Raw genomic sequence first — 17,591 nt, 5'->3', positions numbered from 1 at the left:
GCCTTATGTAACGAAGTTTCCGTTTGTCACATGACTATTGTCCTTGACCTCACTTTCATGGTTAAGTGTCTACTTGAGAAAAAAGTTTGGATTTTTTGTAATGTTAATTTCTCTCTTATTATAGGTAATAGGATAACTATATTTGTTATGAGCTTACCTTGCAAGGCCCTCATGACAGTCAGACAGTTTACAACTGACCTAGACGGTTCGACCTCATTTAATGGATCAGTGAACAAGATTAAGTATCGGTGGTTAAGTCCATATCGCAGATACTATTAGCAATAGATCTAGTATATTTCTATGTGAGGATTGTGAAGTGTGCATGTCCAACGGACAAAGCCAGATGCGGCAAAGTTGCGGTAAACTCAAACGTTTTACATTTGTTTGCTGAAAGTTCAATGCTAGCGACAAACACTGATGAACAGCTTTCAGGTCTTCTAGCGAACTAAAAAAGATTGCTGCAAGAGTGTTGCAACGGCTTACCGTAAGGTTATAGCAAAGTTTCTCTTTTCATAAGCGGCTTTTTTTGACATGTAAGAGATCAGCTAACATCAGCTGTTATCTGTAGCCTCAAATAAACAAATTCAAACCAAATTCATTAATCTAATAAAATAACAATTTCGATCTGTATATATACAAACACCGGCTTAAATTGTCTTTAAATATTTTTTATTAATTTATATAAATTAATACATTATTCATTATTAATTTATATAGATTAATACATTATTACATTCCCAATGAAGAGAGAATCAACGATATAGCCTTCCAGAAGCAAGAGACTGAGTGACATCAATCAAAATAAAAAAATAAACTTTTTTAATATACTATAAACCAAATAGTAGGCCCTCGTATGTTGATCAATGCAAATCCAAATGTGATAGATCAACATTATGTAGATTGAGGTTAAGTGCTCATACTTTATCTATTGAAACACAAGAGGGCGATCATACCAAAGCAGAGTAGGGTATTATTTGCTGCAACAATGGAGACATTGAAGATGAACTACACTTTCTTTTGAAATGTTCCTCCTATAACTATGTGAGAGATAACCTCATTAAAAAATTAAATAATGTTCTATTGAACAATAAATTAACTTCTTTATCATATAACTTGCTTGTATCAATTCCAAATAGTAATTCCCCAACAATATTAAAAATTGTTGTCAGCTATTTGAATGAATGCTGTTGGTGAGAAACTCATTATTAAAAGGTAATTGATTTCTGTAATTATAATGTATATGCTTCTCTTTTTATTTTTATATATTTCTCTCATAAATATCCAGTCACTCCTTCATTGTATATATATATATGTTATTGTAGTTTGTCTTAACTTTAATTTGTTGCCATAACCATTTATTGTCAATGTGTTAGTGCTAATAAAGTTATCTTATAAATGTTTGCCAATCATGCATGCGCAACAACATGAATTCTTCAGTATTGAAATCCTTGTTGGTCCAAAGAAGAAGATATATGGGGGTCCTGATCCCGAAATCCCGGGCTTAAAAACACGAAATCCCGAGGTCCCGAATTCAAATAAATTTAAATCCCGACATCCCGAAATTCGAAAAGATAATTCCCGGATCCCGAAAGGGTCAATCCCGAAATCCCGAGCTTAAAAACACCCGATCCCGGAGGTCCGATAAAGGTCCTACCCCCCCCCCCCCCCCCCCCCCCTCATATATTTATCGGGATTTAACCCTTTTCATTGACGGGTCAATATAATACTTCCATGGTTCATAAAATTGCATGGGCGAATTTATAAAAATTGTGGCGAGTTGGTGAAAAAGTGGGGCGATTGGTGTGAGGCGACTTGTCTTCTTTCCGGATACAATAACATCCTAGATATTGACATCAACGGAAAACGGTGTTTTTGTGAATGAAGATTGTGTTACTTGATACAGTGATTATAATGTATCGAAGATTATTTATATGGTGAGAATATACTTTTGTGTAATGATTTGATGTGTTGTCATAAAAATCATATAATTTAATTTATTGTGATGATTTTATAGCAGCTGACTAAAGTTTGCATTCACTAGTGATCACTAGTTTGTCATTCCATCCGTTAGGACAATTTTCCAAACATTTTATCCTCATGTTTGAATATATTTATTAGATATGAACTATGAACATTTCATGATATTTTTAAGGGATTGGGGGTCATTTTTTTTGTGTGTTTCCAGTGGAAACATTTTTTTGTGTTTCCAGGGGAAACATTTTGATATGTTTCCAGGTTTGTCTAAAAGAAATTAACTACTTCATTTTTTTTTTTACTAACATAAGACCGTTAGTTTTCTCGTTTGAATTGTTTTACATTGTCTTATCGAGGCCTTTTATAGCTGACTATGCGGTATGGGCTTTGCTCATTGTTGAAGGCCATACGGTGACCTATAGTTGTTAATGTTTGTGTCATTTTGGTCTTTTGTGGATAGTTGTCTCATTGGCAATCAAACCACATCTTCTTTTTTATATTTTCAATGTTTTCTTCCTCCTAGTATGGGGTTATCTTAGACAATTTTCATGTTTCCAAGGAACCCATTTCTTAAGTACTTCCACAGTTGTCTAGTAATTATTTTTTAACCTTCTTGTTAATTTATGATTATGTCACCTAGCATGGGTTTTCTTAGGAAAGATATCATTTTTATGTTCTCAAGGGACACATTTAATTTTCGTGTTTCCAGGAGGAACATTTTTTTTGTGTTTCCAGGGGAAACTTTTTTTGTTGGTGTTTCCAGGGGAAACTTTATTTTGTGTTACCAGGGGAAACATTTTTTTTTGTGTTTCCAGGGGAAACTTTTTTTGTTGGTGTTTCCAGGGGAAACTTTATTTTGTTGGTGTTTCCAGGGGAAACTTTATTTTGTGTTTCCAGGGGAAACATGTTTTTTGTGTTTCTAGGGGAAACATGCTTTTTTGTGTTTCCAGGGAAAATTTTTATTTTTGTGTTTCCACGGGAAACATTTTATTTGTTTTTTATAAGTTTCCAGCGTTGTTTAGTAATTATTGTTTAACTACATGTCAATTTATAATTGTGTCGCCAAGTATTGGTTTCTCTTACAGGGGAAGCATATTGTCAAAGTTTCAAGGGAAATTTTTAAACTAACGACACTAAACCAAAACTGATTTGTATTTTATCCATTGATTGGTACGCTTTTTGGATAGCGCTTCGGTTGTCTACAATTATTTGTTTTAATGCTTTCTTGAGTATTTTAGCTATTTCATAGATTTTTTTTATAATTATAAAAGCATTATTTTACTTCCATTTTTTAAATTGACATGTAGTTAAACAATAATTACTAAACATCGCTTGAAATGAATAAAATGTTTCCCTTGGAAACACAAAAAAAGTTTCCCCTGGAAACAACAAATTAAAATGTATCCCTTGTAAAAACAAAAACAAAAGATTCTCCTGGAAATACCAAAAAAAAAATAGAATTGAATGTGTACCTTGGAAACATGAAATGAAATCTTTCGTAAGTAGTTAAAAAATTATTACTAGACAAAAATGTAAACATAAAACAAATGTTTCCTGTGGAAACACACAAATAAAAGTTTCCCCTGGAAACACACAAAACAAATGTTTCCCCTGGAAACACACAAAACATGTTTCCCCTGGAAACACAAAATAAAGTTTCCCCTGGAAACACCAGCTAAAAAAAGTTTCCCATGGAAACCCCAAAATAAATGTTTCCCCTGGAAACACAAAATAAAGTTTCCCCTGGAAACACCAACAAAAAAAGTTTCCCTGGAAACATAAAAAAAGTTTCCCCTGGAAAAACACAAAAAACAGTTTGCCCTGAAAACACCATAAACAATGTTTCCCATGGAACACAAACAAAAATGTTTCCCCTGGAAACACAAAAAAAAAGTTTCCCCTGAAAACAAAAAAAAAAGTTTCCCCTGGAAAAACAAAAAAAAATAGATTGCCCTTGGAAACACCCTAAAAAAAATTTTCCCCTGGAAACAAAGAAAAAATGTTCCTCCTGGAAACACGGAAACTGATTAGAATTAAATCTGTCCTTAAAACATGAAAATGAAATCTTTCAGAAGCAGAGAAACCAATACTAGACGACATCATTATAGATTAACAAGTAGTTAAACAATAATTACTAGACAAGTCTGGAAACACAAAAAAAAAATGTGTTCCCCGTGCCAAACACATAAAAAAGAATGAAATGTGTTCCTTGGAAACACTAAAAATTTCTGAGATAAATTAGGAGGGGGAAAACATTGACAATTAGTTAAAAAAAATTCTAGACAAACCCTGGAAACATAACAAAATGTTTCCTCTGGAAACACAAAATATGACCCCCTCCTAGTAATATTATGAGTGTTCATGGTCCGTGTAACACTTATCAATTCAAAGTTTTAAAAAGTTTTGAAATTTTAGATTTTTGGAATTTTGATCAAAGTTTTAAAATATCAAAATTTCAAATTGTGTAAAAGTTTTGAAATTAACTTTTGGTTAAAATTTCAAAATTTCAAAACTTTTACACAATTTGAAATTTTGATATTTTAAAACTTTGATCAAAATTCCAAAAATCTAAAATTTCAAAACTTTACTTTGTACCCCTCTTTTTGCCCCTTTTCTATTTTTGATATTTTAATCAAAAGTTTAAAAAAACAAACATTCAAAAAGTGAAATAATCAAAATTGCACGTTAGGTTTAGTATTTTAAAACTTTGATCAAATTTCTAAACTATCAAATTTAAAAACGATATTTAGAATTTTAATATTTTAACTTTTGATTAAAATATCAAAAATAGAAAAGGGGCAAAAAGAGGGGTACATGTAAACTGGGAAACGAAATAAAAGTGAAACGAAACGAAACAGAATGAAATGAAAACATGCTGATACATAAAAGTTAATGTATAGAATAAAACCACAGGTACGGACAGTTCTATGAGGTGAAAAATAGGATGACAAAATAAATATTTCTCAAAAGAAGATAATTCATTTTGAACCAAGACACACGGCTCTGATAATGACCATTTTACATGATGATTTACCCAGCACCCATATTTTAGGAGTAACAGTAAAAACTGATTAACTCGCAGTAGGTCAAATAGTATGGTTAGGCTGAGTATATATGTGTTTTCTGCTGGACTTTAAGCAATAAAATGGTTCAATACACGTTGTATTATCTCATTTGATTTCAACTTTTTCTTTTTTTCTCTACTATTTCTTACTTTCTGCAATCATGTCGGTAGATGAATAAATCTTTAATGATCATCTTTAACGTTTTAATCAGCAACAATTTCCTTCCTTTATTAATTATAAAAAAGAAGATGTGGTATGATTGCCAATGAGACAACTATCCACAAAAGGCCAACATGACTCAGACATTAACAACTATAGGTCACCGTACGGCCTTCAACAATGAGCAAAGCCCATACCGCATAGTCAGCTATAAATTGTTGACCTTAGATATTCAGCTTTGAGCGTTCCTGATTCAGAAAAGCGCTTCGGTCGTAACTTTTAACGTTTTGTTTTCATTTTTTTTATCGTTTGCATGACGATCGTATATTGCCTTGTATCAATAATTTCAGTTCTAAGTATTTGTACGGTAGGAAATCTGAATTCATGGTGTCCCAATGAACGTTACATGGTATCTGGAATGTGGGAGGTTTTCGATATCTTATTACGCCGAAATTAAGAGTAAAATCAAGTATCGGTAGCCTGGAGTCGGGAAATTTTTATAAGGTTTCTACATAAACTCTTCATAGATAGTTACCCGGGTGTAAATTTTTTATTTGCGCCTGACGCGCGTTTCGTCTACAAAAGACTAATCAAAGACACTCGAATCAAATTAAGTTTAAAAAAGCCAATAAAACCAGATTAAATTAAAAAGGTAAAAAATAAAAAAAAAAATAAGAAACGTTAACATACAACTTATCGTTCTGGTTTTGTAAAATGCTGAATTTCAAGTAAAGCATTCACCTACAGAACACTGAAAACTGAATATTTGAAAGTGAAGTATATATAAGAACCGAATCAATTGAAGAGGTGTTTCGCCAAAATGAAGTTAATCTGATGTACAATGGTTGTCGTCTGTTGATGTAGTTCATACGTGTTTCTCGTTTTCATATAGATAAGACCGTTGGTTTTCCCGTTTGAATGATTAACACTAGTAATTTCTGGGGCACTTTATAGCTTGCTGTTCGGTGTGAGCCAACGCTCCGTGTTGAAGGCCTTACCTTAACCTATAATGATTTACTTATATAAATTGTTATTTGGATGTCGAGTGTCTCATTGGCACGCATACCACATCTTCCTTTATCTATTAAACATACCAAAATACATCTATAAGGGCTACTTTGCCCGAGCCAGCTGAATCCTGAGTTTCTTTGAAATTTGTATGTAAAGAACCTATTTTGAATTATCGATTTTTGGTTGTCAGTGACAAATATTTTATGAATGATAGCAATAAATACACCAGGGAGGATTTGTGTTTGTTATTCATTTGATGAAGACATTATCTTTCAATTAGTTTAATTGAGGTCTGGAGCTGGCTTTATATATATATGGCAGTCCTTTGTTAATTTATTAACATTGTCATTTTGATTACTTTCTTATGTTTCCTATTCTGACATAGGACTTGGATTTCTTTTAAAGTGTGTTTAATTAACTGTGTGAATGTTAATTCATTCTACATTTTCTAGAGGTAGAGGGGGGGGGGGGGGGGGGGTGGGTTGTGATCTCACGAAACATGTGCATTTGTGGGCCTGCATCTGTCCCAATTCAGGAGCCTCTGGCCTTTTTGATGCCGGTTTAAATAGGTGCCGTGTGTATATGTTTCCCTCTTTTCGCCCCTTTTCTATTTTTGATATTTTAATCAAAAATTTAAAATATCAAACTTTCAAAAAGTGAAATAATCAAAATTGCACGTTAGGTTTAGTATTTTAAAAGTTTGATCAAATTTTTAAACTATCAAATTTAAAAACGATATTTAGAATTTTGATATTTTGATTATTTGGTTAAACTTTCTAAATTTCAAAACTTTTACGCAATTTGAAATTTTGATATTTTAAAACTTTGATCAAAATTCCAAAAATCTAAAAATTCAAAACGTTTTAAAACTTTGAATTGATAAGTGTTACACGGACCGTTCATAGTTTATATCAAATATCTAATAAATATATTCAAACATGAGGATAAAATGTTTGGAAAATTGTCCTGACGGACAGAATGACAAACTAGTAATCACTAGTGAATGCATACTTGTTTGACATAAACAATGTTTCCCCTTCTATATACTAGAATCATTAAGAAAATAATTAATCAATCTATGAAAAATGAATATCACCCCTTTTCTTAAAATTTAAACATTATTAATAAATTATCTGTGATTTGTGTTACGTAATGTAATCAGTATACAGTGTCTGCGAAGATAGAATAACGGTGCACTATTTTGTGCGTATGGTTTTAATTTTTTTTTAAATTACATTGTTTCCCGGGGAAATTGTTTCTCAGGGAAATAAATTGACGACAACGTTAGTCAGCTGCGATTTTATAGGGATTTGTGTATGCAATATTATAACGCTGCCTCCCTGGTGTTAGAGTCGGACACCAGAGATAACAGGTTACAAATAAAAGGGATTTCTTTAACTGGTATGGTTTATATTACTATAAGATGTATGGCCCGACGTCTAATTGGAATACCGTCGAACCAACACACTTTACAGCTTCGTTAACCTAGTAGACTCTAGAGGTCTATCAATATAATTATTATTTATAAATAAAAGACAAAACATATAAAACTTGTGATCATTTATTTAACAATCTTAAAATGTCAGAGAGAATGGCTGTGAAGGCTCTAGCTGTTTCAGGTTTGGTTGGGTTCCTGGTATGGTTGGTCTAACTAATTAAATATATATATATACACACATATATATAACAATCCAGAGTATAACCACTCTGTAGATTCAGTCGACTAGTTTAAAAACTATCATTAGCATATAGCTCATTCAGGCGTACAAAGGGTCTCAATAAAAGAACACCTATAAAATTATGTAGCCTTAATTCAACAACATCTGTTTAAAATAACCATCTGTATATAAATACTAGTGGTTATTATCGTCACCAAGACATATATTTCTTTGACTAATTAAAACTATAGGTATAATTTACCCTCTACATATATTGTCACCAACTATTACCACCCAAACTGAGTCACCGAGATTTACTCCCAGCTTCTCCCAAATTCGTCTCCTTAATTTCCTCCTAATGTCTCCCTAATTCGTCTCCTAAATTTCCTCCTAAAGTCTCCTAATTTCCTCCTAATGTCTCCCTAATTGTCTCCTTAATTTCCTCCTAAAGTCTCCTATTTTCCTCCTAATGTCTCCCTAATTGTCTCCTTAATTTCCTCCTAAAGTCTCCTAATTTCCTCCTAATGTCTCCCTAATTGTCTCCTTAATTTCCTCCTAAAGTCTCCTAATTTCCTCCTAATGTCTCCCTAATTGTCTCCTTAATTTCCTCCTAAAGTCTCCTAATTTCCTCCTAATGTCTCCCTAATTGTCTCCTTAATTTCCTCCTAAAGTCTCCTATTTTCCTCCTAATGTCTCCCTAATTGTCTCCTTAATTTCCTCCTAATGTCTCCCTAATTCGTCTCCTAATTTCCTCCTAAATTCTCCGAGATTTCAAGTTTGGTGTTTCATAACATTCAATTCCAAACCACAACAATTACTGCTTTCCGTAGTTGATCATTTTAGTTTTATAAGAATGTCAGCCAATCACAGACCCTCTTACATAAGTCGGACCAATCAGCAACCATCTCTCTAATTAGGGAAATTCCCGAAATGGCAATTCAAAATGTAAACACTGGACATTTTATGTAAATAAAGATGTTTTCCAGCTTAAAATCATTAAGAACTAACATATGTATTCATCATGAAGGTTATTACACCAACAGGATAACTTAGGAACACATGAAAAAGGTTAATATCTCAAATATACAACAGAACTAAAGGTACAGGCACTCCGGGAACAAACTTGGTCACCGCGAGTAAATTCCACTCATAACATCACTTGAAACACAATAGAATTAAATCAATTTTAGTGTAATCAGCGTATCGAATACACTCATATGCAAAGCATATCATCTCACAGACAACTCCGTATTATTATTTGTACTTAATAACACAGCATATTCAAAAAGGGGGGTTGACGGCATTACATTGCCCCCATCCTTCAGAATTTGGTCCCCAAATAGGTTGACTTGATTTGGTTCCCAGCAATAGGAACTAAAATTGGGTAATATTTGATAATATTCAACAAACATTTAAATAACATTTATCAGGCACATAGTCAGTATATTTACAGTACTTTATGACTTTGATTTTTCAAAGCAAAAATCTTATTCCAATTTGGCTGATATTTTACTATATCAGATAAACAGAGCATATAAATACAACTCAACTAAATATAGATATAATTTTCTGTAACTAAAACACATAAAGGAGCTTATTCTTGACCAATAATACATGTATTTTACTATCGGGCTGTTTTTGTTTACTTCGTTTCACTCTGGTTTGAGGTTCTCATATTCTGGTTTGTAAGCATAATGAAATGCTTTTCCAACAAAACCATTTTATCATTCAATGCTCCATAAACATTGACCAGTGATTAGGTCACTCGTGAGTTTATCTCTTTTGAGCACTAATGTCGTTCCTGTCTGTTAATGATTTTTGTTTTTAACCCTTTTTGGTGTTAAATATACTTGTTGCTCTCTTAAAACTTTGAACCGGGCTTGCAAACATTGTACAACGTTTCTCTTGCAGACCCGTTCTTGCCAAGCCTTGCTCTATAGACACTGACCAGTAATAAGGTCACTCGTGTGTCTATCTCTTTTGAGCAATCAAACACCACCTCCAGTACTATACGATCTGTGAAATATTTTAGGTGCACGCAGCCTTCTTAGGAAGGTGCTTCGTTGTGTACCTCTCGTTATTTACGGACCAACATGTACTCTATCTTTTCTGATCAACTCTCTCAAGAAACATACCTTCAGGTTTCATATTTTGACTGGCCAGGCCAAAACATCTACATTTCAGTACTTAACTGAGACAAGTCTTTCTAGCAACATATTTTATTTTAATTTTCTTAATTAAGAATATAGATAACCATTCTTTTCATAGGGCCTCTCACTAAGATTGCAATCATTTAAAAATCATCCTATCTGTGTGTTGAACAATCGCATAGCACCACATAACCAGAGTTTTAACCAAACTGTCAAATGACTTTCTATGTTTTAATATTAAAATTTCTGAAACTAAAATTACCAATATAGTGCAGTATTTTCACCCAAAATTTTATTTAGCGCGACCATAGACTGTGCCGTGAGTAATAGTTTATCTCTGTAGCATTAACTTCTACAATTTCCGCTTCGGAAATTTTACATGAGACATCATCTCTCATTTTAAAACAAGGTATAACCTCCTCTTTATAACTAGTAAGCCATCCTTAGTGAAAGGATATCAACATAATATTTATACATAAAACCTATTCCACAAATAGCGACATCTTTTATGTCCGTCCAATAAAAAAGGATCATGTTTAAAATACATGAGTATTTAACTTTATTTCTAAATTTGCTTTTATTTATTAATTCTGAAGAGTTTGACAAAAATCTAATACATTGATTATCTTTATGATTTTTGTTTTGTTTTATGGACAATGGTCTACAGTGTTTCAGTCTCGACTGTACGAACATTCCGACCTTTCTGTATATCAGCTATACGTAAAGCTTCAAGTCTAACAGCAATATTCTCTGCTTCATTTATTGAAGTTGGCCCAACCTCTCTCAATCGGAGGCGTATATCAGTCTCAGGAATTGCATCGATAAAATAATCGAGGGACAATGTGTCCATAACAAGAGCAGTAGTATCCGGGTAAGCCCTACGTGTAAGTTTCTTTATAGCTTGTGCCAGTTCTGGCAGTGTTTCATTTTTCATTCTTACCCTTGTTTGTAACTCAGCCCTAAAAATTTCTGACCTATTCATCGAACCGAACCGATTTTTCAGAGCATTAACCAAACACTCAAAATCGTGCCGTTCCCGATCAGTGATTTCATTTAATATAGCCCGAGCACTTCCAGATAAACTACTAGCCAAAAGTAAGGCCTTAGTCTTAGGGTCCCAATCATTTATTTCTGCCAATAAATCAAATTGTGTCAAATACTCCTCCAAATCATCCGAACCGTCATAGATTTGTGGTTTTATTTTGCATGAGATATCAGGTTTTGACTGTCTGATATCTGAAATATGACTGTTATTTTTATCAGTCTTACCGTGCCTGACTATGTGTTCCAGACTATTTGCTGTACTTTCAATTCCCCGTCCTAAAATTGGGGTTGACATACTTTGCATAGCTTGCCCTTCAAATTTTGCAAACATCTGGTTCATATCATTTGAAAAATCGGAAAAACATTTGTCCATCCGAAGTTTCATTTCTGCCCGTGCCTCTGCCATCATTCTCTCCGTTCTTTTAAAAATTTCACAACTTTGTGTCTCTAATAAACTCTCATGCATAGTTGCATCTGCTTCATCAACAATCTCATTGAGATGTGGGCCAAACGTAACAACGTTTGAATCATCCATTCTTATTATAATTTTTGGTTTTATAATTAAATTATGTAATTGTACAAACAATAACAGACTCTATAAATGTATCCCACCGCTGCCACCAAATATAACGCTGCCTCCCTGGTGTTAGAGTCGGACACCAGAGATAACAGGTTACAAATAAAAGGGATTTCTTTAACTGGTATGGTTTATATATTACTATAAGATGTATGGCCCGACGTCTAATTGGAATACCGTCGAACCAACACACTTTACAGCTTCGTTAACCTAGTAGACTCTAGAGGTCTATCAATATAATTATTATTTATAAATAAAAGACAAAACATATAAAACTTGTGATCATTTATTTAACAATCTTAAAATGTCAGAGAGAATGGCTGTGAAGGCTCTAGCTGTTTCTGGTTTGGTTGGGTTCCTGGTATGGTTGGTCTAACTAATTAAATATATATATATACACACATATATATAACAATCCAGAGTATAACCACTCTGTAGATTCAGTCGACTAGTTTAAAAACTATCATTAGCATATAGCTCATTCAGGCGTACAAAGGGTCTCAATAAAAGAACACCTATAAAATTATGTAGCCTTAATTCAACAACATCTGTTTAAAATAACCATCTGTATATAAATACTAGTGGTTATTATCGTCACCAAGACATATATTTCTTTGACTAATTAAAACTATAGGTATAATTTACCCTCTACATATATTGTCACCAACTATTACCACCCAAACTGAGTCACCGAGATTTACTCCCAGCTTCTCCCAAATTCGTCTCCTTAATTTCCTCCTAATGTCTCCCTAATTCGTCTCCTAAATTTCCTCCTAAAGTCTCCTAATTTCCTCCTAATGTCTCCCTAATTGTCTCCTTAATTTCCTCCTAAAGTCTCCTATTTTCCTCCTAATGTCTCCCTAATTGTCTCCTTAATTTCCTCCTAATGTCTCCCTAATTCGTCTCCTAATTTCCTCCTAAATTCTCCGAGATTTCAAGTTTGGTGTTTCATAACATTCAATTCCAAACCACAACAATTACTGCTTTCCGTAGTTGATCATTTTAGTTTTATAAGAATGTCAGCCAATCACAGACCCTCTTACATAAGTCGGACCAATCAGCAACCATCTCTCTAATTAGGGAAATTCCCGAAATGGCAATTCAAAATGTAAACACTGGACATTTTATGTAAATAAAGATGTTTTCCAGCTTAAAATCATTAAGAACTAACATATGTATTCATCATGAAGGTTATTACACCAACAGGATAACTTAGGAACACATGAAAAAGGTTAATATCTCAAATATACAACAGAACTAAAGGTACAGGCACTCCGGGAACAAACTTGGTCACCGCGAGTAAATTCCACTCATAACATCACTTGAAACACAATAGAATTAAATCAATTTTAGTGTAATCAGCGTATCGAATACACTCATATGCAAAGCATATCATCTCACAGACAACTCCGTATTATTATTTGTACTTAATAACACAGCATATTCAAAAAGGGGGGTTGACGGCATTACAATATATTACCTATAATATCACAATACACCTTATCGCTAATCCCGGATGACCCGGCCGCTTGAACTTGTGACGCATTCAACAATCACTTTTCCATTGTGGCGTCAGATATTTTGTTTTGTGACGTCAAAAATTTACGGGAACCTGTGTGATATCCAGTAATGGCGGACAAATAGCGATAAGGTGTATCCTAGGCTTGAGTCAATGGTTATCTTTGGTATCAGGTCCGTTCGCGCCCAATATAGTTTCGCACCCTACACGTTCGCACCTCACATTTTCGCCCCCCCCCCCCCCCCCCCCCCCCCCCCACGTCCGTTCGCACCCTACATGTTCGCGCCCAATTTTTAATAAAATTTAAGTTAAATTGTTAGAAAATATTCATATGAATATAACAAATAATTGTATTCTATTTGAATAAAATTTGAGAATTTATTGAATAGATTTTTTTTATCAATCTGATGATTAACTATTAAATGTTGATTATGTATGATTATTGCTAATTGGTATTTATAAACAGCCTAATTTGGTGTTATTGTTTACTGTTGTTTATAAATCATGATTGTTGTTTTAAATTGCTTTGATGTAAATACTAATAAAATAAATATTAATTATAGCAATACACTTACCATGCCTACCAGTTGTTCAACATGTTGTCAGATTCGCACTTAATTGACTAGAAACAGTGAAAAACAAATTATTTCAATACACTAACCAAAACACGATTAAGAATTATTCAACACACAAATGAAATAGTTGTTGCCAGAATAACATAATCCGACTTAAAACAAGGACTTTTTTTTTATAAACTTGTCATGACACAAAAAAACTTGTCAGAATCTCGAATTATTTAGAAACAATGGCATATATATTTATACCAATACACCTCCAAAAAATCGGTAAAATTAGGTGCGAACGTGTGGGGTGCGAACGAACTTTTCCGCAAAATTTAGGTGCGAACATGTGGGGTGCGAAAGTGAATGGGGGCGAATGTGGAAGGGTGCGAACGTGATTGGGCGCGAACAGACCCTGATTCGTTATCTTTTAGGCCGCTCATCAAATGGGGACGTCCGATCAGGATAACAACTATAATATGACTGCCAAATATATCATGGGGAATCCCGGAATTCCTTAATATGACGTGGTAGTTGTCCGAATGTACATTGGTAATAGTAAGACCAGTTATATGTAGTTCCGAGTATACCATATTCATAACATTCCTCCCTCTTTCATAGAAATGGACCTCTTCTAGAATAAAGTCATGGCACCTTCTTTTATATCTCAACACTAAATTGTATAAACTGTTTGATGTTTAAATGTGAGAAAATACATCCTTAATTTGAAATCCTTGGAATACACTAGTCCGTAAAGTTGTAGTTGATACACATATGGTTGATACATGTAGATAGATTCTCCATTGTTATACAGTATAAAGCTATAATCATTTAAGTTATGAAAAACAGCTATCCTTTTCCTTCTGTACACAAATATATAAAACAATCTCTATACGATTAAGACGATAATGAGATTATATTGTATCTTCAAGGTTTATTTTAAAACGTCCTATACAATAATATTGATAACAAAGCTCTAGTCAATGCTAGTTTCAACACGACATCTTGTGATTGCTGAACAAGTTCGTCTATTCAGAGGATAGCATATTTGGAAGTAGAATTATCCAAAGAATACAATATGCACTAAAAAAACTGGATTTTTTGGGGAAAAAAAGTTTGTTTCCAGTTTTTGGAGAAAAAAATAATTTGTTTTTGACCCTGAGAAAAAAAAAAATGTTTGTTTCACCCTCAGCTGCCACTATATATAATGCTAAAATTGAAAGAAAAAAATTGTTTTCGACTTGTCGCCAAAAAAATAGACTTTTCTACACTTTACACAAGTATTCCACATTCCAAACTAAAAGACAAATTGAAAGAGTTGGTATTGCGGTGACATCCTATTTGACCGACAACCATTATTCCGACAGCACATTACTCCGACAGCCCACTATTCCGACAGCCCATTACTCCAACAGCCCACTATTCCGACAACCCATTACTCCGACAGCCCATTATTCCGACAATGCATTTTTATTATGTGTATATCCCTCTTTCGTTTTAACGTGTCTGAGTATCTTATTTGTCTTTATATTTCGTCGTTTGTGTGTCCACTCTCAGTCTGTACTGTTCTAGTTCGCTGTTGGTTTTTTTGTGTCTTGATCTACCTTCTTTCACGGCCTTTCGCATGTCAGGGGAGTGATGTTTCACTACTTTTAGCTACATAAATAAAAATATCAGAGTTGTATAACACTACCCGCCCTCCTTCGTCGCAACACTTTCTACTCCTTGTATCACTCATTTGAGATTATTAATTAAAATTAATTTTGTCGCAGAAATAAGGGACTTATGTAGCATCAGTCAAAATGAGAAAAACAAAGAGACAAATATATACCCAGATCCTTAAAAATAAAATGACAAATAGGACCAAGGATTTGTATAGTAAGATCTTACTATACAAATCCTTGATCAGTCAGGGGACTTACTGAAATAAGTGATTTTCAAATCACTTATTTGAGTAGCAAATTCGAGGTTTTGTCACAAATTGGGATTTTGTAGTTTTTTTCAAAATTTTAAACACATAGGTTTAAATAACATCTTTTAATTAGTAAAATTAAAAAATATGAACTTTTTGCTTCTTTTAAGTAGCAAGGTTTATGCCTTTGATGCTATCATTTACCTGAAAATTCTATTTTAGTTGAAAAAATGCTATAATAATGGCTTTACATAATGAACTGATACTTTCTTAAAAGATTTTTCACAGCAGTGGGAGTATTTTTCCTGTGAAGTTCAAGGTTTCATCTTTCAGATTATGTAATAAAATTCTACTGTTCGCGATAAAAATTTCACTGTTCGGGGGTGTTGAAATTAGTGGGAGTTATTAAAAGAATGATACTTAAGGGGGTTCGCGGGTCTAAATCATTTATATAGGATGTCTCTATATTTTTCTATAAATGAACTTTTTCTTATGGTTAATAGAAAAATAAAATAAAAAAATGGGGTCACTGTTTATTTGTGCTCACAATCTGCCTTCGAAAGAAGCATACATCTTTGCAAAAGTGTTTTTTTTCTGTTGAACTAATAGGAGAAATGAAGGTAATATCGAAATAAAAAAAGAAATTTATTACAGAAATCGCTCAAATTTTACAATAATTTAGTTTAAGTACAGCATATATCGAAATTATATTAAAAAACATAGGTCACCGATGAGTTAAAAGAGATATTTCAATTTTAAAACCAAAAAATGGCATTTTTCCACCAAAGGGAGATAATTTGGAACTTTTTAAATGATGTTTACATTTTAAAAGTCATCTGGGGCCAACACGAATTAATTTTTTTGAATATTTTTTGTACCATATGATAAAGTAACAACTACGAAAGGTAATAAATAAAATTTGTAATGAAAAACAAATGTTTAATTTTTTTCTGAAATTTGAGCGAGCCTCCTTAAAGGAAGGAAATTGAGGTCTGATACTTAAACAAGTGATTTTTATGTCATTATCCTAGATTCAGTACAAGGTCATCACCTGAAATGACCTGGTCATCCTAGACAACACAGATGTTGGTTTTGATAAGTTTAGAAACATAATTAGTCCCTGGATCATTAGTATTCTATATTTAAAGCTACACTAATATTAAATCACTTCTTCTAGTGATTATTTTGTACTACTTAAATAGGTGATTATTAAAGAAAGACAACTCTAACTTCCAACCTTTATGGAAATAATGTTATTTGAATCAGTGATTTAGAAAATCACTTGTTTAAGTAAGTCCCCTGACTGTTGATAGGACGAAATATGTGCTCAGAAAAGATGAGTAATACGCTATCATGTCGGGAATGTGAAGGCACGAAATACGGAGACAGTACACAGAACTTCCAATAGCGATCGATCAGACATAGTCTGAGAGATGACACTCAATATAGTTGAAGGGATACTGATTTCATATCCCGAGCTTATTTTAAAATCTAGAAAAATATGCCTCTTTTATAATGGTTGGTGGAGATGCAGGAGTCAGCAGGACAGATGATTTATGACGGACATGAACATTTCGGCAACTTATATCTTAATATTCATAAGGAAAAGTGATATCGGGTCAGTCTATCTATCGTGAGTGAACAGCTAAAAACCTTCAAGTATGTACAGTTAAAAAGAGATCTGTATGTACAGTTAAAAACGTTGCTGTAATTTAGATGTGGAGTAGTGTCGACACGCTGACATCATGTTCTAGTTCGCTGTTGGTTTTTTTGTGTCTTGATCTACCTTCTTTCACGGCCTTTCGCATGTCAGGGGAGTGATGTTTCACTACGTCCATTACACCAGTATCTAGAACAATATATTTAGGCGAAATAATACTGGTTTTATATGCACCGATCATATACACTGTATAATATTCCTGCACATGCACACAGTTGCTTACAGTAAATCAGTTGCTAATC

At 33.3% G+C, this 17,591-nt stretch overlaps 1 protein-coding gene across 1 annotated transcript in view; it reads left to right on the top strand.

Moving 5' to 3' along the window:
* The first annotated feature begins 1,860 nt into the window (after nucleotides 1-1,860).
* The window catches only part of LOC143052513 (uncharacterized protein HI_0077-like), a 52,284-nt gene continuing 36,553 nt past the window's right edge, over nucleotides 1,861-17,591 (top strand). Inside the window, exon 1 of the mRNA XM_076225561.1 lies at nucleotides 1,861-1,934. The gene's annotated coding sequence lies outside the window, so the exon portion shown is untranslated. The remainder of the gene's footprint in view (nucleotides 1,935-17,591) is intronic.

This window comes from Mytilus galloprovincialis, chromosome 11 (genome assembly GCF_965363235.1).
Source record: "Mytilus galloprovincialis chromosome 11, xbMytGall1.hap1.1, whole genome shotgun sequence".
NCBI classification, from domain to species: Eukaryota; Metazoa; Mollusca; class Bivalvia; order Mytilida; family Mytilidae; genus Mytilus; species Mytilus galloprovincialis.
The sequence above is the reverse complement of the archived record's forward strand: the minus strand, read 5'-3'. Positions and strand labels throughout refer to the sequence as shown.